The 22,675-nt window shown below is 44.2% G+C and overlaps 1 long non-coding RNA gene across 8 annotated transcripts in view; it reads left to right on the forward strand.

Moving 5' to 3' along the window:
* Positions 1-22,675, forward strand: part of LOC116449547 — a 94,338-nt gene that overhangs the window by 11,076 nt on the left and 60,587 nt on the right. For 6 of the 8 annotated variants that reach the window (XR_004242423.1, XR_004242422.1, XR_004242421.1 and 3 more), the window contains exon 1: positions 21,869-22,316. The exons of 1 other annotated variant lie outside the window; for it this stretch is intronic. This is a non-coding gene — a long non-coding RNA (uncharacterized LOC116449547). Of the gene's footprint in view, positions 1-21,868; positions 22,317-22,675 lie in introns of those variants that run through there. One more of the 8 variants, XR_004242430.1, reaches the window with a different exon arrangement.

A 22,675-nucleotide genomic window follows, 5' to 3' on the forward strand; every position in this document is an offset into this window, starting at 1 on the left:
AAACTCTGGAGGACACTGCAAAAAAGCCATAGTAAAGATCTAGGGACAGGAAAGTGTGTCTTATGGTGTGAGATTTACAGAGCTCAATCTGTTTGGCTAATCAGAAAGATTTCAGCCTTGATTTGATTACAGGGCTTACATACTTTCATAAGGAATAAATATTCCACAAGTATTATTCGATCCAGTGCCTGTAGGCATAGCAAGAACCAATGTCTGAGAGTTAAATTAAGAACTATATATGTTTTAAATAGCACACACAATTTCACTGGTGGCATGGTTAGCCACCAAGAAAAGAGGAGGGAAGTCAAAAGAGGTAGTAGTAGTTCATTTTGACGCCGAAAATCATGATAATGTGTGTCTAGAAAGTATTAGAAAGGATTTTTGCAGCCAGATCCTTTCCGGTGGAGTAGCTAGACGCGGGTGTCCCTGCACCATGCAGCTCTGAGCACTCAGCTGAGCCGTGCGTGTCCGTGCCCGGTGTCCAGGTGTCCGTCCCGTCCGGCTCGGCACGGAGAGAGCTGCAGCAGGGGGTGCTGTGAGCCCGCCGTGCGGAGCAGCCCCGCTCCCGCGGACATCGCCGTGCGGAGCAGCCCCGCTCCCGCGGACATTCCCGTGCGGGACAGCCCCGCTCCCGCGGACATTCCCGTGCGGAGCAGCCCCGCTCCCGCGGACATTCCCGTGCGGAGCAGCCCCGCTCCCGCGGACATCGCCGTGCGGAGCAGCCCCGCTCCCGCGGACATTCCCGTGCGGGACAGCCCCGCTCCCGCGGACATTCCCGTGCGGGACAGCCCCGCTCCCGCGGACATTCCCGTGCGGAGCAGCCCCGCTCCCGCGGACATTCCCGTGCGGAGCAGCCCCGCTCCCGCGGACATCGCCGTGCGGAGCAGCCCCGCTCCCGCGGACATTCCCGTGCGGGACAGCCCCGCTCCCGCGGACATTCCCGTGCGGAGCAGCCCCGCTCCCGCGGACATCGCCGTGCGGAGCAGCCCCGCTCCCGCGGACATTCCCGTGCGGGACAGCCCCGCTCCCGCGGACATTCCCGTGCGGGGCAGCCCCGCTCCCGCGGACATTCCCGTGCGGGACAGCCCCGCTCCCGCGGACATTCCCGTGCGGGACAGCCCCGCTCCCGCGGACATCGCCGTGCGGAGCAGCCCCGCTCCCGCGGACATCGCCGTGCGGAGCAGCCCCGCTCCCGCGGACATTCCCGTGCGGGACAGCCCCGCTCCCGCGGACATTCCCGTGCGCGGCCCGGGAGGAGCGCACGGCGAGCCCAGCCTTGCGTGGGCATTACGCCTGTGAATTTAATCACTGCGCAAATTCCGGGACCTTGGGAGCTGTCGCTGCCCGGTTTCTTGGCTGGGAAGCTGGAGCACCGCCGCGTGTGCGATTCCCACCAAGGGTGGTTATGTAAATACCGCTCTCACGGCAGTTCTCTAACAGAGTTAACTCTGCTGGGAGGCACAAGCAATGCTCTACTAATTTGTCCTCCATGGTCCTTTCCGCACCTGGGGAAAAGACGTTCTTTTATCAAAGCTCTGACAGGACTTTTAATCAAAATAATCCGGTTTGGAATAATATCTCATCTATGCTTCCTGTTTCCTCCTCCTCTCTCTCCCGCTCTCCTTTTTTTTTTTTTTTTTTTTTTTTTTTTTTTTTTTTTTTTTTTTTAACTTTTCTCATGGAAAAAAAAGAAAAAAGGGCAGGTGGGAACATTAAAAAAAATGCACTACTCATTTCCCAGTTTTGTTTTTAAAAGTTTCAAAATCACTGAAGCACTGCTTATGAAAATTTCCTATTTCAAAATCAGGGCAGCATTGGGGCCTGGGAGAGAAGCCCTCCAGCCCAATCCAGCCAGTTCTCATATAATTTTAAAGGGCTGTTAATATTCAAGCTGAGGGTGGAATAGCACCTCCTTCCTGAAAGATGAAGGGGAACAAGCTTGGGTGACATGGCAAAGGAGTATGTGGGAAGCAAATCACTGCTTATTTTCTCTTCCAGAGGACCCACCCTGCAATGTGGGTTTGGGAATGGAGGAAGGAGAGGGGATCTTTCCCCAGGTGCTGCAGAAAAAGTCAATGGTTTGGGAAGAGAGAAAGCCTTCCCAAAGGCTTTCTCCCTTTTTTTGGAGAAAGCTTCCCAAATAGCTGGGCTTTGGGGGTCCTCTCTGACAGCACGAGGCTGCCATGTGGAGAGGCCAAAGTCCTCAGGGGAGCAGTGCCATCCATGAACGTGCTCCTTGGCATTTGAAGCATGGCACACTGTCAGCTGTGGTTTGTTAGTCATGCTGGGTTCCCTGCCCCTCCAAATCTTCAAGGAAAGACGTGGTATTTACTCTCTGATAATTTATTTGCCAGAGGACTGTTCTTAAGATATTGTGGTTTATGTTCAAAATATTGTTTATGTATAAAATAGCATCGAGGCTTGGTTGGGTCCTGAGCTGACCTCTGCCCAGCCCACAGATCCTTCAGCTTCTCATTTGATGTGTCTCACAGGGTAAGACATGCTGCTGCCCCTCTCCCATACACACAAAGCTGCCTTCCCAGTACACATACCTAATTTGTAGCTAATACTCTCATTGTGGCTACTTTAATAACAGTATAGATTTTTTTTCCAAATGAGACACACATGTGGCTCCCAAGGCAGCATTTTTCTGTTTCAGATTAAGCCTATTTTTTTTCTCAAGAATGCCACATCATACATAATTTTCTATAATCTTTTCTATCGATTTCATTCTTAGCCGTCATCAAAACAGTGCTGGAGTAATCAAGGAGCAGATTGTGCCCTACCTTGCAGAGAAGAAAAGGGCATGAGGAATCTACTTATACCATTATATTGACCTTCTGCCTTGTGAGTAATAGCCCTGGACCAGAGGAATAGTATTACTAAAGAATACTGCTCACAAGGGTGGGAATCCTGGCTATTTTCTCCCCTACTAAGGCTCCCAGAAAGTGTATCTCGACTACGGGACACAGAGCTTCTAGGTGGTACCATCTCTTTCCAGGACAGGCTGGAAATTCACAAAATGCCTGTGACATTCTTGCAAGACCACAAGCAATGAGCACAAAAACGACAAGCCTGAATCTTGAAAGGGAACAAAGTTGTAACTCAACCAGCTGGAGCTGAAAAAGGTCACTGGCTCAGCTCTAGAAAGACTTGTATGTTTTGATGTTTGTGGAATATCCTCAGATTTCTTACCAAGACACACTGCTGGGACAAGATCATGCCAGAGCAAGTTTATGATGCTGAGGCATCTCCCGGGTTTGACTGCAGCAGAAATACCTTGTGGTCTCTCTACATCTGCATGAAATTAGTAGCCCTGGAACACATGAAAATTAGTAATAAAAATAAAAAGCTTTCCTTACACACCCTGTCACCTCCTCCCATTGACACAATTTAAAGATTTAGAATCAGTTTGTATCGTGGCCAGAGATTGGAGTTACAATTGTAATGTTTCCACTTAGGAAAAGGAAATTGAAGTAGAGCAATTTATCAATAACAATATGGGAAAGTAAAGACTGAGGCTGTCACTTAGAGCTTGCATGCTTAGCTGTATAAGGGGGATTTTACAAAACTTCTGTCTTTTACTGCTCTTTTAAGTTTTATATTACCAACATTTAAGTACAGAGAGAAGCAATGCTTTGTGCTGCCCTACTTCACCCAACATTATAAACCCATTCACTTGCAGGGAGTGGATACTTAATTATGAATAATCCCAAAGTATTTCACTGAGTGTTGTACAAACTGCACTCAGGCCCATTTCATACAGTCATGAAATGCCATCATCCCTCAGGTGAAACAAAGCAACTCTTCAGCAGCACAAAGCAAAGCTATTTGGGGAAGGAAGTGAGGAATAATGGATTCATTTGAAACTGCAGGGGGATTTTAACTATGCAGAATGCAATTATCAGAACTGGAGTTTATCCAGGACACTGGGCTTAAGACCCTATCTATTACAAAAGATGCCACAGAACTTCCAGCATCCTTCCCCTCATTTCCTATGTGTTACTCACTGGGCTCCAACATACACACTGAAAGAGGCCAGTCCTGTTTGGATTGTGAAAAATAATGCAGAGGAAAAACTAGTATTTCTTACTGACCAGAGCTTTCTCTTTGCACATAATGCAAAGGGCTTTTTACTGGAGAGAGAAATGAAGAGCTTTTGGGTGTGTGACTCTGTCCAGAGTCACCTAACCAGGGTGTGTGGTGTGAGCCAGCTAACCATTGGTCTGTGGTGTGAGCCATGGGCTGCTGAAAGAGTAGCGTGGCTTTGCAGCCCAAATTTGGTCATCAATACCTTAATGGACCATTTCCTGACCAAGTTTACATAAGTTACGCTGAATTCATTTAAATATCTAAGTACTTCTTAATTGGGATCGGAAATCCCGTATTTCCAGGGGGGAAGTAAAACAAGGGCAGTATCTCTAACGTCCTGGCAAGGAGCACGGAGCAACACTACAGCACAGAAGAAAGACTTAATCTTTCTTAAGAAGAAACACACTCACCTATGTGGTGCCTGTTGCCTGTTAGGAGCTTTCCTGAGCTGTTTCAGTTTTGGAGAGTTGCCTGACCTACTGAGCCCAGCTCCATTCGGACCCTCTGCCACCTCTCCATTGTAAACACACAATCCCTTGAAAAATAACCAGACACCTTTCTCTTGGAGCATTCACACCCCAGAATAAAATCAGCTACCACAAACTGGTTTATAAAGAATAGAGGAGCAGGGAAGAGCAGAGCAGTAAAGCCCAGCCCAGGCAGCAGTTGAGGGGCAGAGATGTGGCTGCTCCACAGAGTCCCAGGGCTGTCCCTGCCTCCCCTCTCACCACAGGCAAACAGGCAGGATCAGATCTGCATGGGAGGAGGAGAGGAAGAATTTGTTCAAATATGTATATATGTATTTTTAACTCCCACAAAAATACCAGCCATGAAAACTCCGGGAGCAGCATTTTTTATCTTGGCACGAAAGCTAGAGTGTATCTGGAAAGCTTTCAGCTGATTTGTGAGGTACAAAAGTCAGTATTCAACACTTCTGTTTCTGGACATTCAACTGATTACATTGAAAGTCAATAAAGCCTGTATTTTTTTTGTCTAGAGATCCAGGTATTAGATGTGCTCAGTGTTGGGAAGCACCTGTCTTACCTGCCCTCCATTTACTGCTGAGAATGTTTCAGTCTTACTTAAATGTATGTAGTTCAACACCCACAACTACTGCTATTCTCACATGGCTGTTGAAAACAGATAAGTAAATAAAACAAGTAATCATCCCAGAAAATGCCTAACAGAATCCTCTTGTCCACTCACAGGTGCTAGTTGAAAAATTACCAATTACCAGTGAAACCCCAAAAAATAATGCTTCAGTCTTGTAACTGCAAATCTTTTTAATAGAATCTGGCTATTTCATGCCTTTCATCATAAATCAGTGCCCCTGATGAGTGGGCTCTGAATGGCTGGACAAAAATAATTAATCAAGATTAAATCAAAAGCAGCATGATGCATGCAAAGGTAGTCTTAGACAGGATGCATTTCTAGGAACAAAATCACTCAGAAATGGCCCATAAATCTGGGGCATGGCTGAGTTGAATGTGAGGAAATGTGACTGGTATGGATTTTCAGGTTTTATGCTGCATAGCTATTGCATATGATTAAGCTTTGCTGCTGCTGCAACAGCATCAGACTTCAGGCCATGTATACCTTGTACCTTTATCTACCAAACAAAATAGGTGACCATAGTGGGCTGAAGAACCACTCTCATACCCCTCCTAGAATCATACAGTCATAGAAACATAGAATATGCTGAGTTGGAAGTGACCCATCAGGGTCCTCAAGTCCAAATCCTGGCCTGCAGCAGTGTCTGATTAATAGCAGCAGAAATACAGGAGGGCCACAAACAACAGAAAGAAATCTGGTGAGATCAGACACTACTGATGATTTTACTGAGTAGATGAATGACTCGCAAAATCTAGAAACATAAGCCTTGCTGGGATAATTTTGCATCATTTTATCTGATGCTCTCACTTGTGGTGTCTGAACTTGGCCTCGTGTATATTCTCAAGCAAATTGGAAGTGACAGTGTTCTAAATAGCTACAATGCTGACAACTGGCCCAATCATTGAGGCTTTATCCGGTTTTTCTCTTGTATTTATTGACCATTAATGAATCAGGAATTATTCCTCAGAGAGACTGAGCTAAAGATGCATCTCTGATGCAACCAGGAGTAATAATCAGAAATACAAGATATCAACAGGAAAATTAAACAGACATCAGAGATGGTCTAAGTACCTAATGCAAAATAATGCCCTATTTCAAATTCATCCTTAATATCCTCTCTTTAAACCAGTCTAACACATTTTTAACATGTAACATTCCTGTCTGGAATATTTTCTATCTTATTTCTCCAACTCTTCTCCAGGGGAGCAAAGATTTGCACAACATTAGGTCAAAAGCCAACTGAGGATATACTACATGGAAATTTTGTAAAAGAGACTCATCCCTGTGTTGGTTTTGCACAGCCTGGTTTTTGCTGGAAGCTTCCACCATGTCCGGCAGAGCCAATCTCCGATGGCTCTGAAGATGGACATGCTGCTGACCCAATTAGAGAAACTGGTAATGCCTCTGTGATGACATATTTAAGAAGGAAATCAAAACAGTGCACGCGCAGGTTTTTTTCCGGGACTGGCGAGGTGTTGCCAGCGCAGCCCGCAGTGTTGCAGAGCTGCTGCCATCTCAGCACAGCCCGTGGCAAGCCTTGCCTGCCTGGCTGCCCCAGCCAGCCATGAGCAGAAGGGCAGGGGCAGCAGCGGCGGCTTCTCCTTCCCTGCACCCTGCATGAAGAGAAGTGTTAAACAGCAGTGGCACCCCAGCAGCTGCCACCGCCCACACAATGGCAGCAGGACCGCGTGGCCGACAGCAGAAACATGGCGAGCGATTTCCCGACGCAGAACCTAGATGAGATCAAGCTCTCAGTGCTGTGGGATGCAAGAATCTTTGTTGGCAACAGTAGCTATGAGCAGCAATTTTTCTTCTAGATAGAGAAGAGGAGGAAGTGAGGACGTGTAAGAGAGAACAACATGGCAGCACCCAGGTTAGTGGAGAAAGAGGAGAAGGAGGTGCTCCAAGAGTCGGAGCCAAAATTCCTCTGCAAGCCATGGTGAGGACCATGGTGAAACTGTCACCCTGTAATTCATGAAGTCCACAGGGGATGCAGAGATCCACTCAGAGCCCGTGAGAAGAGTGCTCATGCCAGAGCGAGTGGATGCCAGAGGAAGCTGTGATCCAGTGGGAGACCCAAATAGAGAGAGAGAGGGCCCCTGCTCCAAGAGATAGAGAGAGAGGGCCCTTGCTTCCAAATTAAAGCAGCCTATCCTTAAAAGACTACACCCTGTGGACAAGTGACCCATGCCACAGCAGTTTTGGGAAAACTGTTTTGCCCTTGGGAGGGACTCATGGCATAGCAGAGGAAAGACTCTTTTCCCTGAGCAAACTGAAAAAGATCTCAGGTGACAAACTGACCAAAACCCCCCCACGCCCTGTCTCCCTGTGCTGTCGGTGGGAGAGAGGGAGAGAGGGAGGGGCTGGGGGGGGAAAAAGGTCTTTTAAAGGCTTATTTTACTTCTCATTATCCTCCTCTGACTCTGTTAATAATAAATTTTCTTTATACCTTTAAATTTGAACCTGTTTTGCCCTTAGAGTGTTTTTGTCCCAGTCCTCATCTCAACTCATGAGCTCTTCGTTAATTTTTTTTTCTGAGCAAATGGCTTTCTTGGGTTCCCGGCGTTTGGCCAGTGTCAAATCACGACAATCCCCTGTCTGTGAAGGGGAACCAGGCTCAGAGAAGTTTTACAAAGGCACCAAAAGCCAGACAATACCCAGAGGTTCTCCTTGATACCAACAGCGCCCAGCAGGAAACATGAACGCACTGAATAGTTAATAGACCTATCACTATAGTACATAAAGCAGACAGTGCCAGGGCAGTATAAAATTTCCCCAGAAGAATGATAAGGTGGTTCCTGAAAAGTGATTATTATTTATAAGCTCACAGAAAGGGCAAGGCTGGGGCTAAATGTCCCAGCATGGCTGAGTCACCTTTAATGTAGTGGTTGAGCACCTACTCCTCGGTAACAGGGCACACCTTGTTACCCACAATTCCCATCTCACATCATAGGTAAAAATTTCTGTTTCTGGATAATTTTTAACTGTAAAATACTGAATAATATACATTTTCATGGAATTCCACCTTTCAGCAAAAGAACAGTAAGTTCAACTTTTTTAATAGCTTTCATCATTCAAGCCAAGAAGTAACGAAATGCTCACAGCTTGCTCAGTCATTCAGCTCACCGTTCAGTGCCTTGGAAAGCCCCGAGCTGCCTAGAGAGACAGCACAGGCAATCCAGAGACTCAGTAGCTCCGAAAAGCGGCAAGTGATAGCTGCAAAACTAATATCAAGAGCAGAAGGAAAGAGGTAGCAATACAGCTCTTGTTCTATGCTTTAATCCTGCCAAGATTGCTCTTGTCCCAAGACAGAGACACGCAGAAGCTGTTAGCAGAAAGTAGCAGAGCCAAAGAGGGCAGGCCACCCCAGGCTCTTCCTTTTATTCGGGGGAAGGGAGAGGGGAAGGCAGGGGGCAGACCCGGGGTAAGTGGCCAGTTGGACACTGCTCCGGAGAGTCAGTGCTTTTTTCAACTTTTACCCGAGCTGGGAACAAAGGAGGTCTCAGAGCACGTGGCAGAGACAGGTCCAGACCTACCTGGGCAGGTCCCGGGGTGGGGAGGGCAGCCCCTTCGGGCAGGCAGCAACAAAGAAGATTAATAGTAACAGTCATATTTTATTATTTTTATAGCAGGTTGTAGAGGAAATGGTTTTTGGTTTCTGTGTCAAGTGAAGGTCTCTCTGACCACCACTTGTTCTAGGGCAATTTCTGTGCAACTGGTTCTATAGTCCAACCTTAGCAAACATCATTACTGAAGAAGGGAAAAAACAGCCTTAAAAATTCAGTGCACAAAAAAAATCTGCAGTGCCCAAACAAAATCAATAGCACAGTATGAAAAATAGCATAGGAAGTAAAGTAGCTGATCTACTAGCTGTTTGAGAAATGCTTCATTCTGACCTGAAGTTTCAGCTAAAAAAATTACAAGTTTTGCCCCTAAACTTGGGTTCATGTTTTGAATGAACTCCAACGTGACCAAAAAGGGCCCATTTCTGGGCCTCATTTTGAGGCAGTTGCTCACACTAAACATCTGTGAAGGCTTTTGGGGTAGTTTTACTTCCCCCTGTGTATATAATCATTTAGGTGGAAAAAGACCCCTAAGATCATCAAGTCCAACCCTTAACCCAGTGTTGCCAAGCCACCATTAAACCATGTCCCCAGGTGCCACGTCTACATATCTTTTAAATCTTTCTGGGCATAGTGACTTCACCACTTCCCTGGGAATGCAACCTTATGAGCAGACTACTGTGTTTTTTGTCTTAGTTTGTTCTGAAAATGTGTGCTTTTACAGCCTGAGTCAGCCTGACTCCTCAGCTGAAGACAAGCTGCTTGAATTAATTCCTCTCCCAAAACCATCAGTTGCACCAGCTGCTGAGAAGAAAAGGGGCCACAGGAGATTCTCATGAGTGCCCAGTGACCACATGTTCTTCCCAGCCTGATCATTAGCTTTTAAATAGAACAAGAAAGAAAGGAGGTTGATATAATTCCCTCACTCTGAAGACGCTAGGGAGGAAGTGAGAATGTGCTTAGTACTGCCAGCATCATCTTCTCAGCAGGATGGTGAGTGAAGGCTGTTGGTTGTGCAGCCCTTCTTTTGTACCCCAGTACCAGATCAGCTTGAATTGTGTTGAACTGTGTCTGAGATTAAACCAGGGAAGTTTGTTGCTGCCAGCTTTGGGTTGTGTTCCATAAACCATATCTTCCCTTATCAGGTATGGTTTGTCTATCCTGCTGCCAATTAGCATTTTCATAATAGAGCCTGCTGAATCATAGGCAATATGAAAACAATGTAGTGGTCATGCAGGTATAGAAATGATCCTTAAAATATGTTGGGGTGAAACAAGGATTGGAAGAGGATAGCAACTGTCTCTTTGTCTGAAAGAGTTTTCCCCACCCAGGATCAAAATCCTGCCTTTTTTCAAAAATAAAGGCTATCTTATATCCAAAACACTTCCGAGTTATTTCATCTCTTGTTTAACTCCAGGCTAATAATTTCATCTTTCATTTCCTCCTATTGTTCACCCTGGCACGTATCCCATCTATTATAAGCCCCAGATATCAGAAAGTAATTATTTTAGATTTAGGGAGAGAGAAGTAAGAGTCAGCTGGTTTGAAGTAAGGTTTTTACAGCAGCACAAATTCTGAAAGTGTTGTGCAGAGACTGATATTAAAGAAATAGCTGCATGGGACAAAACTGGAGTGAGGAGACAAAGCTTTCTGTAAGAGCTGTATTACTGCCAAAGCAGGGGTAATTGCTTCTAATACAAAATGGTGTTTTGCAGACACTGAGGAGAGATCTGAAGTTTTCACAGGCATGAAGTAGCCACTAAATAAACACTCACGGGAGCTGGCCTTTTCTGAAAACCTCCAGCTAATTACTGCACTGAAGTAGTCGTCTGCAAAGAAGCCTTTTAAGAAAATTAAAATGTTTGTAAATATGTCTTTTGGCTCTGTGTCTGCACACACAGAGACACTAACTGCAGAGTCCATCAACTGGCCTAGATGACATGTCTCACATCAGGGACTGGGCTCAGCCCATTGCATCGCTGGTGCTGTGCTGCTTCCACACCTTCCTTTTTTCTGTTGAGAGAGGCTGCTTTAAGATTTTATGTTCCTTTTGCCTCGTGAAGGTGGGTCAGATTCCCAAAAATATTAGCAAAGCCTGGGCTAGAAGTCATGTCTGAGAGTGCTGGGTGTAGCCTTGCAGCTCTGGTAATGAACCCATCTGCATCTCTTTTCCCTCCTACACCCATACCAGAATTTACCTACGAGAATGCACAAAGGTGTGTGAGTGCTCTTTGGCCATTTAAGCAGGGCAGGTTGATGGGGCTTTCTGGAAGACACATAAAACTGATCCTTCTGGCAAATCTATTGAGGAGGTGGCTGAAAGAACAGAAGGTGTAAATATTGATGTTTTCTTTGCACTGGTGGTCCTCGTTCAGTTCAGAAACAAAATATACGGCATGTGGGGAATGGGATAGTGCATCACAAAATTGTTCAAGGAGTCCCAAATCATAAGAGAGACTGTACAGATTAGATTAGGAGCAGGATATCTGGTTGCTGTCCTGGACTGGCAGAGCTGTCTCATTCACTGACTTTTCTTTCCTTGCCCTGAGATGTAAGAGATGCCTTCTAATTTGTCATGCTCATAGCTGGTTATGCTTTGATGTGTAGAACTCAAGGTTAATATTCCTCTAAATCACAGCTTTTCACTAAACTCTTCATCTCCCCTCCCTCAGGTTCCTGAGCCAGAAGGAAGGACTAATGCTTTACAGGCATCTCCTGCTGTTGTGGGTTTGAATATTATAAGAGCAGTTCTGCCAGTCCCAGAGAGCCTAACGTTGTTCTTAAGGGTATCTCTCCCAGGTCACCCTGCCTCTTGCACCAAAGGCGGCCATGGCAGGAGCTGAAGGTCAAAAAATTTTAGTCTGCTTTTTCTGAAGACTTTTTTTATGGAAAGGCTGTAGGAGAGCTGCTAGATTTAAAAAGGGAATAAGGACAATAAGGATAGGCAGTGGCTCTACCAAGTCAGTGCAAGATCCAGCTCATTTTAATGTGGGATATCAATACCAGAGAAAAAGATAAAGGTATCAGAAAAAGATGGAAGGTGCCTCAGAAAGAGTTAGGAAATAAATAACCCATGATGTGTGTTTGCCAGTAGCTAGTCCACTGTGGTGCCCAGTGAGCCAGTGGTACAAGGGACAAAGAGAGTCTGCAGGTGAGACAGTCCCTGGTATCAGAGATCCTCCCCAGGTTAGGGTGAACAGAAAAGGCTTCCCCCAGCATGCATTGTTCCGCTATGTTAAGGAACCCCAGTTCCCTTTTCCTGGTTGGCCCGTGGCCCCTCTGCCCCCTTGCTACCTTAGATGTTCCATGCCTTAGAAAGTTCTCCGGTCCAGGTTCCCCCATTGAGCCCTTGTCCCTCACCACTCCCCCAGAGCTTCCCCACTGGCTCCCATTCCCTAATCCTGCCTTTGTGCCGCCCTCATGCCCGCAGATCATTGGTCTCTGGTGCTCGCCCCGCTCCCTTACTTAAACCCGGACCCTCTGTTGTCTTTTGTCTTTGTCTCTGGATCCCTTTAGGGCGTGGCTGTAGTAAACCTCTGTCCGTGGAACTCTATACAGAGACCCTTCCTGCCTCTTTGCCGTCGACCCATATTACTGAAGCTGTCCGTGTGTGTGTGTGCACACGTGTGTGAGTGTGTGCTGGTCCTGCCCAGTGCCTTCGCTAACGAGACACTTTTGGAAGATCGCAGCACCTCGCGCTCTGGCACAGAAGCCGCGGCACCCGGCATAGCAATAGTCCACAACATAAACCTTTCTCTCAACTGTCCAAAATATTGACAATGAATTGAACCCTGTTGCAACTTTGTTTAAATGTATGTTTTCATACAGAACTACCAAGGGGATAAACGTTCTCTTCTCCCTGAAGGATTATTAGGGCTAATAACAGAGGAGGCGTGACAACTGTTTTGCACCAGTTGTCTGAACCTCTTTGAGGGGATACAGGAATAAGTTTTCTTGTGGCACATGCTGTGGCAACTTGCAGATTGATGGTTCATTGTGCTAATGCACTGCACGTTATTAATGACCTCTATTTCCAGCAGCTCCCTAGGACTTGCATTCTGCACGGTTCAGGTGTGATACGAAATCTCTTGAATCTTCCAGCACTTCCAGTGACTCTGGTGTGCTTAAGATTGTTCTGGATTAATTATTGTTCACCTGTAGCTGTGTTTTGGTTTTGATGAACATTTATGATGATAGCCAGGTTCTCACCCTTTATGGAAAGGCAGCACTTCATAAATACTGAACTGTGCTTTTTCTACGTTGGTGCTGGTTTCCTACAAGCCTGGAAATGAAATTACATGGCTGTTGTCTTGAATGTAACTATTGAACAGCTATTACTAAGAGGTCATTCCAAAATACATAAATAAGGAAAGAAATTCCATATGGTCCAGAAAAACAAACAATTGCTACATGGTGTTTCTGAAGAGGAAGAGTGTGTTTTCTTTTTTTCTTGCAATATAAAGACAGAGCAGTGCCTGGTGAGAGAAGCAAGAACTGGTGTAATATCCCCAACTGCGGCTCCCTAAAGAACCTTGGGATCAGAGAAGATATGGATATGCTGGTCTGAAGGTTCACTGAAGCTGTTACACAGCTCTAAATGGTAGTGCAAAGAAGTCACTGCTAAACAGGTAGAGACCCAGAAAGGTGACCAGAAGTCAATATTCTCCTTCAACTCTTCTGTTAGTAGTCTGTTATAAAGAAGTGGCTTGTCTGAGGCAGCAAAGAGTTAAAACTACAACAAAAACTCTAGACAGATTAAACATTAAATTATTCTGACACTCATTATATTAAACAGTTAATTATTTACTAGTGGCACTAGAGAGAGTACATGAATTCTCTAGATCAGAACAAATGCAATGATGCAGTCCAGGCTATTTTTAATAGCAGAGCCTGGGACACAGTGTGCTGAATCTGCTGTGTCCCGTCACTGTGTGCATCATTTAAAGCTTTTATAAACAGCCATGTTTTTTCAGGAGTCAGACATTAGGCAAGCACTCAGCCAGCATCACGGAGGAGTGACATAGCAGTGTCATAAACATTCACAGATATCCAAGCAGGGCCTTGAGATGTCTAAATGTTTGAGAAAACAGATTATCTGGGGAGGATGGGTTGTTATGGGACTTGGAAGGCTTCATTGGCTGTGCCAGCAGTGTGTAAAAAGTAAATTCTCTCAAGCTTCCAAATTCCCAGAATCCTTCTGAGGTCTGTGCCGTTGAAAATAGCAGCAGTTTGCTGGAGAACCCTTTCAGCAAAGGGTAATGTATTTCTTTTGCTCCTTGCATGAACACACTAATAGCGGAGGAAAGTCCTGTGAGTATCAGGAGGCAGCTGTACAAGGCAGGATGCCACTTCTTCCTCTATCCCAAGCTGGCTGTGTGGAGATGAGTGGAACTTCCAAGTTCATGGACTTCCTCTCTCCTGCAAGGCTGCTGCATTCAAATTGTGCATGCAGGATTGATGGCATGAAAATCTTGTCAGAGTTGTAGAGGGAGTGATTTTAACTTACAGAGTGTTCTAGTGTAGGCAACTCTGTTTTTTAAGTAGCTGCACCTCTTGTGTAACAGCAGTACAGCTCAGAACCCATTTCCTTGGAAACATTTCACTGCCAGCAGCTGCTTGGTGCTTTCCTGGTATAGAAGGGGTGTGGGTAATTGGGAAGTATGGTGGTGGTTTAGGTTCCCTATTTTTCTTCTTAAATATGAGCTCTGGAGCTGACCTGCAATACAAAGATGCGCTGTAAGGAATTAGTGCAGCTGATGTGGGACCCTGTATATGTACTATAGTGATCTGCTTTTTGGGAATCTAACTGCTGTGGATCCTTGGAGGGGAGGAGCTGGTGTGTCCTGTAGGGAGGCAGTGCATCAAAAGAGGGAGGAGTATTTTGTGTATGAATGAGACATAACCACCCCGTTACCTCTGTGCCCGCTGCAAACCCTTTACAGCTGGGATGGGTTTTGGCTGGTTTGAATGCAGTGGCTAGTGGAGTGGACCCTTATCCCTACCTGAATTAGAGAGACAAACTGAATATGAGTAACATCAGGAAATGTGTTATCTAACTGACCTTCAAATGATATTATTTAACAGCAGTGACAAATGCACTGACAGACCTTTGGGAAAAACCCTAAAACATAAGCAGTAACCGTATTACTTAAACACAAAAGGGAAATGCAGAACTGATGTTCAGAGTCTGTTCCCTGTGCTGTACACACATCCAACTGATGCAATTCCCATGGATGTCTTGGCAGTACTTGTTACATCCTACCCCAAGGGAGGTGACCCTTGCTTCACTGAGAGGGGAATAAAACGTCCTTCCCAGAATTCAACAGAGCAGTTCCAGTTTGACCATGTACTTTCTAATGACTTGCTGAGGTCTTATGCGTTTATTTACCCAATTCCTGCGTAATAAAATTTTGCAAACCTCTTTGGAGAGAGCCCATGACTCTGCACTTACTGAGCAGCATCAGATTGCTGAGCAGTGCCTCTTGTTTTGACAGCTCACATGATGCTGTGAGTTATTTCCACATGCTGGAGCAAAGAGAGATCTAAGGCAGAGAGGCCCAAATGGAACAGGGAGAAGCTGCTACCTCTTGCCATGAAAAGCCATCCTAAACAATTTTTGTGGGATTAGAAAGGTCACATTTTGGAGTAAGTGGAGTCATTGCTGACAGCAGTTCTTTCCTACCAGCACAAAGGAAGAGAACATGTGTTCTTGAAGCCTGTGTCATCATTAGTAAGGGATTTGTTGGTGAAAAGTGGGGTTTATAAGTGCTGCCTTACAAAATGTAAAGATCAAAAATATGGGGAGACAGTGAGAGATTGTTGTTGCTATCTCAGTCTGTTGAGAACACTGATGATAATGGAGTAAGGAGAAGGAAAAAAAATCTGAAATTTGACTCTGAATATTAGCACAGAATAAATATAAATTTTCTTAATGCTTTTTCCCAGATGAAAGTTACAGAGAACTTTAAATGAAAACAACTGAAATATGGTGTAACTAAAACTTCTTTCATGTACTGCTCTCCAAATAGAGCGCTGCACAATGTCACAGGGCCATGCCTCTATCTTCTTTCTAATGACTTTTTCAGCATATGTAGTGTGAAACACCTCTACAAAAGTCAAAATGTGAATGCTGTACCCTGTCATGGCTTTGTTTACACACAAGGAAATAGAAGCTTACGCTGAGAGCTCTGCTACTGCCCTCAGTCCTTGAAGCAGCTTTCCCTTCAGCAGGCATCTCTTGCTGCTGCTTGATGAATCACATCAGCTCCATTGGCAGAGAAACTTTTGCAAAAGTATTTCAGATATGGAGAGGGAAATGGATAATAGGGTAGGCTCAGAGCACCTGAGGAGGCTGGCTTAGTTTTAGGAGCCACACAAATATTTGTACCTCTTAGACCTTTAAAAAATAAGTGTCTTTTCTATGGTGCAATGGAAACTGTGGCAGTGTTTCAGAGGGATCCAATGGAATGAGCAGCCCTCAAGACTGGGATCACTGAGGGCATGGCAGTGGGATTTGGGTGCTGCCCCAATGAAGCTGCTGGTGTAGGGGGGCTGGTTTATCATAGGGTGCTGTCACCTCGGTGTAGAAGTGCCAAATGACAAAGGGGGTCTTGCAGCCTCCAGCAAAAAGAGCATGAGGACAGGAAAGTGATGGAGTAGTAAGGCAGAAAAGGGAAAACACAGAAGGCCCACGGGAAAAGCAAGTGAGGTATTTTCTGTCTGGATATACACTGTGGTAACTGGAAGCAGCCCTTTTGAGACTGAATAAATCCAAATAGTGAGTGTGATAGAGGTTTTGAGCTCTCTCTTGTCTTAAAATAAAACTGTTGATTTTTTTTTTTTTTAATGAAACCCTCTATTATAAAAACAGGCTTTTGCTTGCCCTGCCTCTGGGGTATCTGCTGATATACTGAACCTGGGACACAGCAAAGGACTTGCATTTCATTAAAAAATGCTAGATGGGAGATGAACATAACAGAACGCAGGTTTGCTCAAAACCCAGAGCACTCAAAAATGCAGCATGTCATCTGCTTGCCTATCCTCCCTGTTTTGATATTCATCCAGAGCTCTATATTCCCTACTGGTTACATTTTGCCAAATTTAAAAACTTTGGCATTGCAAAACTAACAATGATGCACTAGGACTCTAAAATGAATCATTATTTTTTGGCTGCTCTGGAAAGACCATAAACTAAACTCGATTCTTTCTCCATATATTAAGCTCAGCTGCTGCTTCCCTTTCTAATCTAATCTGCAATAGGTGGTTTTTATATCCTGAATACTTCTCCACCTGGATCCATCTGTGGTTTCCTGAAAGTCAGGCATTCTTACAGGAGAAATGCAATATGCACATAAATCCAGCATACTATTCTTTACAGAAGGCTGAATCCTTTATCATCCGTCCCATGACAAAGCCTGAGTGGTTGCAGCGATGTTCCCTCACAGATTGCATCTCCAGAATATAAGCATCACAAACTTTGTGCTTTCTGGAATAAACACCACCGTTAAAATGTGAATATATTTCTGCAGATGCTGCAGTGTCACTGCAGTGAAGAACAAGCAGTGTTACTGATTCAGCTGAAATGCTTCTTGCAGAGCAAGCATCAAAGCAAGGCTGTTTTATCAGTTCACATACTTTGAGCAGAGAGTTTATTTCTTTTGTAATTCTCCCTTAGGCACTCCAGTGGCTGAGCAGAACCCTTGCAGAAGCGTCTGCTTCCTGCTCTGTAAATGTAATTTCTGCTCCCTTCCCTCTGTTTTTTGGCCAACTTCTGTGAGTTCTTTGGATGTGCTGTTGCTGAATCTGAGAGAGATCTGTTTTATGAAGAAAACATGGATTTGGAATTTTAAAGGATTCCTGGCTTTAGATAAAAATGGCTGATTTGCTTATCTCACTGTGAAAGTGAGCTGAAACAAACAGGCTGGAACAAGGGGTGATTTTTTTCCATGTGCAGGGATCACACCAGGACTGAAAGCTGTGTGTTGCTCAGCTGCAGGTCTGCAGCATTGCACTTGAGCCATCTGTTCCTCAGGCCGTCTGGTTGTGAGAGTGCCTTGGTGAAATCAATGAGCTGTGGGCAGTGTGAGATAGGTTGGTCTCTATACCAGGCAGAATTGACTTTAAATAGTGCACTTTAATGCAGGGCTCCTGCAGTACCATATCCTTGGAGAATTCTTCTGGTTTTGTGCTCTCCTCCTGGTATTAAGATGAACATCTTGTAAAGGTAACTTACACTCTGAACCAATAGTGAGGACTATAAAAAGCAGCTTATTAGTTATATTTTTTCATTGATTCCAGCTCAGGGAATCTTCCTTGTGTGAACTTCATGGGAGACCAAGAAAAAGATAAAACTGGTTTAGGATGTGGGTAAGATGGGTTCATAGCTTTCAAGGGTGAGATACCTGTCTTGGGTGGGAAGCCCATTGCAGTTCCAGCAAAGCAGGTGTTTAGTGTTTAAAGGCCTTTCCCCTGGTAATATTCATAGGGCACGGAATGGCTGGATGTTTCTGCTGCTTATAGTAAAACCTGGGCAGTGCAGATCGAGTCATGCTAAGAGATGTGCTTCAGCACCAAGCAGTGTCTGTCTCCTGTTGTTTCCTATCCCCATGCCCTGCTTCCAAAACCAGGTTGAGGTTCCCCTTTGGATGTTTTGGTTTACACGCAATTAATGTAGTGGCTTTCAGGTAATAATGATGCTGCCTAAACTGGGAAATAGTGTGAGACCCACTATTAACTTGATTTCCTACTTGTATTGAAGTAGGACTTGTGTTTGATGGTTGGTCTTGTTGATTTTAAAGGTCTTTTTCAACCTTAAAAATTGTAAGAAACCCATGGGTTTGGTTGCTGTGGGACTGGATCATCATCACGCTGCAGTGGTGATGCACTCAGTGGGAAGTGTCCTTCATCCCCTTTCTTGGTCTGGGGTCTGTTTTCACCTCTGCTGTTCTTCTCACCCCTGCTCTCACCTGTGCTATTTCTCTTCCAAATGAAGTTGCCAACATCAGCTTTTGTCGTGCCAGCTAAGCCCATGTGGCAGTTTTGAATTCTTTTTTTGAGACACTTTGTTCCTAAGCACAGGAAGTTGTAAAATTGCTGATAATGAGTTAGTTCATTCATAGATGATGCCAGAAATGACTACCTTCTGTCAAGGCAATGCCTTAGTGAAAAGGAGTTGTGATTGAGTAAAGCAGGGAGTTGTCAGTTCTCTTTCAGTTACAGTGGATGCTTTTTTTGCCTAGAAGTCTGTTATCTTCAACCATTTCCCTTAGAGGAAAGTGTTTATCGATGTTGGCTGTTATTTTTAGTAATTAACAATGCTTTTCCAGTGCCATTTCTCTGTTGTGGTTTCTACTGACTAAATGCTAAAGGTTATTTTCTGAGCTGTTGTAAATAGTTGACATTTCAGCTCCTGTATTGTTACAGCGATCTTTTGAGAATTATTTTCTAGATGTATTTCCCAACACCACACTAATGATATATTTACTTCTAGAGATGCAAGAAGGTATGTTAGTCCACAGAAGAAAACATCCCACGACTGAAACATGATTCCTGGAACTAAATAGCTGTGCTTCTTTTATGCTTATAGTTTAAATCAAATGAAGTTATGGACAAGTGACAAGATGTCTCTTGTTTCAGTGAAAACCCATTTTGTGGGTTTTTTTGCATTTGGCATAGAAAGACAAGGATTAATTTTGTTGACGAGTTTCCTATTTAATGTTCTTAACATACTTGTGGAAAACAAATTATCTAGGGGGGTGGATTTTGGTATTAATTCCATTCTCCTGGTTTTGGTTCTACCCAATATCTCTAACATCAGGAAATATGTCATGACTGCAGGGAGGATGGTTCATGGCTGTTTCTGGTTGCAGTCACATCCAGGAATTCAGACAGGATTACAGGACATGCTGGAGCACAGATTATTTGCAACAAGGGCTCATTGACCCAAACATTGTTTTTTGTTACCCCTTTTTTTTTTTTGTGGGCATTTTTCAGGTGTGACCTTGACTATAAAATGCTGCTAGTTCATTCCCCCTCTGGTTTGCGGCTTTCCTCCTGAGACTTGCACTGAGGGTTATAATTACATCAGCTGAAAGACTAACATAGGGCAGATGTCATAAGGAGGTGGCTCTGTGAGTCAGTCTCCTTTCCAGGGTTGTGTGTCCTCTTTCCACGAGGTATCACCTAAAGTTTCACGGAAGTAGGAAGCATCTTGTGCAATGCATAACCGTGACTCTAAATGCTACTACTTTTCTATTCACCTACACACGTTGGGGAAGAGGGCTTAGGGGACTTGAGGGCAAAATCATTACAGACACTCATTCTGGTTGTCTCCTTGCTGCGTTAAAGGGCCCTCGCTAAGCTGTGAGAGGACTTGTTGTGACTGTCCCCTATATCTCATCCCGTCTGTCTTTCTACAATTGGTTCTGGATTGTGTTGGGGAGGATGAAAGTTTGGTAAGAAAGTTTCACAGGTATGTAGGCTTGGCAGAAAGATCTCTGAATGTAGAAACTGAGGATGAGATAGAAATGAAAGCAAGTTTTGATATAGAGTAAAAGATGTTTTGCTGAAACACTGATCACTGAGTAACTGAGAAGGCAAACGTTGGAGATGAGTTGGAAGGAGATTTTTATGATTAGGACAAAGGTATGTGACTACAAACAAAGACATGTTTTTCACCAAGTAAATAAGTCTCAAGAAGAGCATAAGTAAATAGAAAACATGTATTTACCAAAAAGAGAGATATTGCAGGCAAACAAGAAATGTCGATGTAGGAAGAAAAAGAGAGGTCTGAGAATTTTCCATTGTAAGCTTAAATTGTAACTTACTCCTGTGATTGGATAATAATGACTATAATATGGTGATGGTAGTAGTTATGATAGGCTATAGGCAAATGTAAAGGTATTGTGTATGGTGCTTATTGGTTGTTATGTATTAAGATACTCTGCAAAGAAAAGTATAAAATGCTTTGTAACTTGAACAGAAAAGGGCTTCAGGTATGCCCACAGCTGGAGCTGGCAGCTGTAGGGCTGCCTCTGGATACCCACTCCCTGAAATGCTGTAACTTCGCCTGTGCAATAAACAGCTTTCAAGAGAGACGCCTGAAGTCCAGACATCCTTCGTGAAACTTTCTCCTATAGATTGATAAAGAATTGTTCTTCAAGGCAGATAACCTGAATAAAGGTTTTTCAGCCAGAGCAAAAAAAATTATAGTCTTCCCAAACAGGCTAAGGTTCTTGCTGGCCCAGATTTGCTGTTGCAACAATTCTATTTACCACTCTGTCTTTGGGATGATAAATGGCAATGAAATTGTAATGGCTACTTTAAATTGTGCCATGTTGATTTGGTAAACACAATGTATGTAACTCTACCCAGGGCTGTACTTGATGTTATACAATCTAGAGATTCAGTCTAGGGATTCAACCATAATGGTTTGGCATCTTTGTTCTTATCCCTTTTTATTTAAGTAGGAGCTTTAGAAGACAATTCTTAAAATAAATATCTGTGGCTCTTTGTGTTATTGAGATAGAAGGGTTAGAGGATTTCTTCAGTTTACAAGAAGTTGTAGTATTCTTGGCTCCTCTGAGGGGTCTGAAGCTGGGGTCTGCTCTAGTTCTCTGTGGGGAAACACAAAAGGTGGAAAAGATTTCAGGTGTGAGAAATAAAAGCAGGTTTCAGAAAATAAGGAACAAAAGAAGTTAGGATTTAGCTCTGGCTGTGAAAAGATAGAAGAAGATACAGTTATACAGCAAGCAAGGACATTAAAAACAATGGTTAGAGTTTCTAGGTTTGGCCTAGATAGATTTTGAAGTTGCAAAAAAAATATGCTTAGCAAGATAGGTAAGTATAAGCTTAATAATGGAATATTGTGTATTGTTCTATAAAAGGCATAACAAGGGAGCATTGTGCATAGCAGAAGTACGTGCACTGATTGGGGACTGGTTAAGACAGCTGTTTGTAACTTTTAGAAGCAGGCTATTGGCTAAAAAGCTTTTAAGAATGCTCTGTAACCAGGAAGTCTTTGGATGCCCTTGACGGCATGAGCTCTGTACCATCTCTGTCTTAACTCTGTGAGACTGATAACGGAATAAAATAATAAAAGGCTCCTGGAGCACCTGTCCAGGCTCCCCGTCCCGTTTGTTGCCAAAAACACTGACATACTTCTAATGTGTTGCATTAGAAGTAGAGGTAGAACAGCCAGCCACTGGGTGAGAGGGAAATCTGCTGTCACTCCAGCAAACTCTGAGAGACTCTGGGTCCTCCTACAAGCTCTTACTGGGTCCCTGAAGTTGGTTTATACTTCTAAACAGAAATATCCAGCTATGTGGAAAGAAGTGAATGGGTCTTCACCCTTAACAGTCTGCACAGATAAGGACTGTTTGCTACCAGAGACCTTGTTTTTCCAAGCAATGAGGTAAAGCCAACAGGATTGGTGATAAGGGCTTCCTTTTCCTAGACAGGATTCTTCCCAGGAGAGCATGGTGCACAGTAGTCAAGAGCTCTAACACTGCTGCAGTAGAATAACCCTTCGTCTGGGGTACTTCCTGGCCTGTGAGTACTACAGAGATTTTTTCTGCAGCCTCTAGGAATGATTTTTAGATGGAGTCATTAGATGTGGTGCAAGTAATTTAATGGTAAAATTTTAGTAGTGTGTGTGCATGCTATTACTCTAGTTGAGAAAGGGATACAATCCTTATAATTGCACAGGGAGTTGAAATCCTCCTAAATGTGCCTTGCATATGTTTTTAAGAGAATTAAATTGCAGGACTGGATTTTCCCATGGAGAACACTGCTCAGAAAACAAATCGGGGTGTAATGTTACACATACTGTAGGCCTTGTGTATGCTGAGTTTGTGCCTCTCGTGACAAGCCTGTTCAGTTATGGGCAGTTTTCTGCATAAATCTCACTA

This window comes from Corvus moneduloides, chromosome 11 (assembly GCF_009650955.1).
Source record: "Corvus moneduloides isolate bCorMon1 chromosome 11, bCorMon1.pri, whole genome shotgun sequence".
NCBI lineage: Eukaryota > Metazoa > Chordata > Aves > Passeriformes > Corvidae > Corvus > Corvus moneduloides.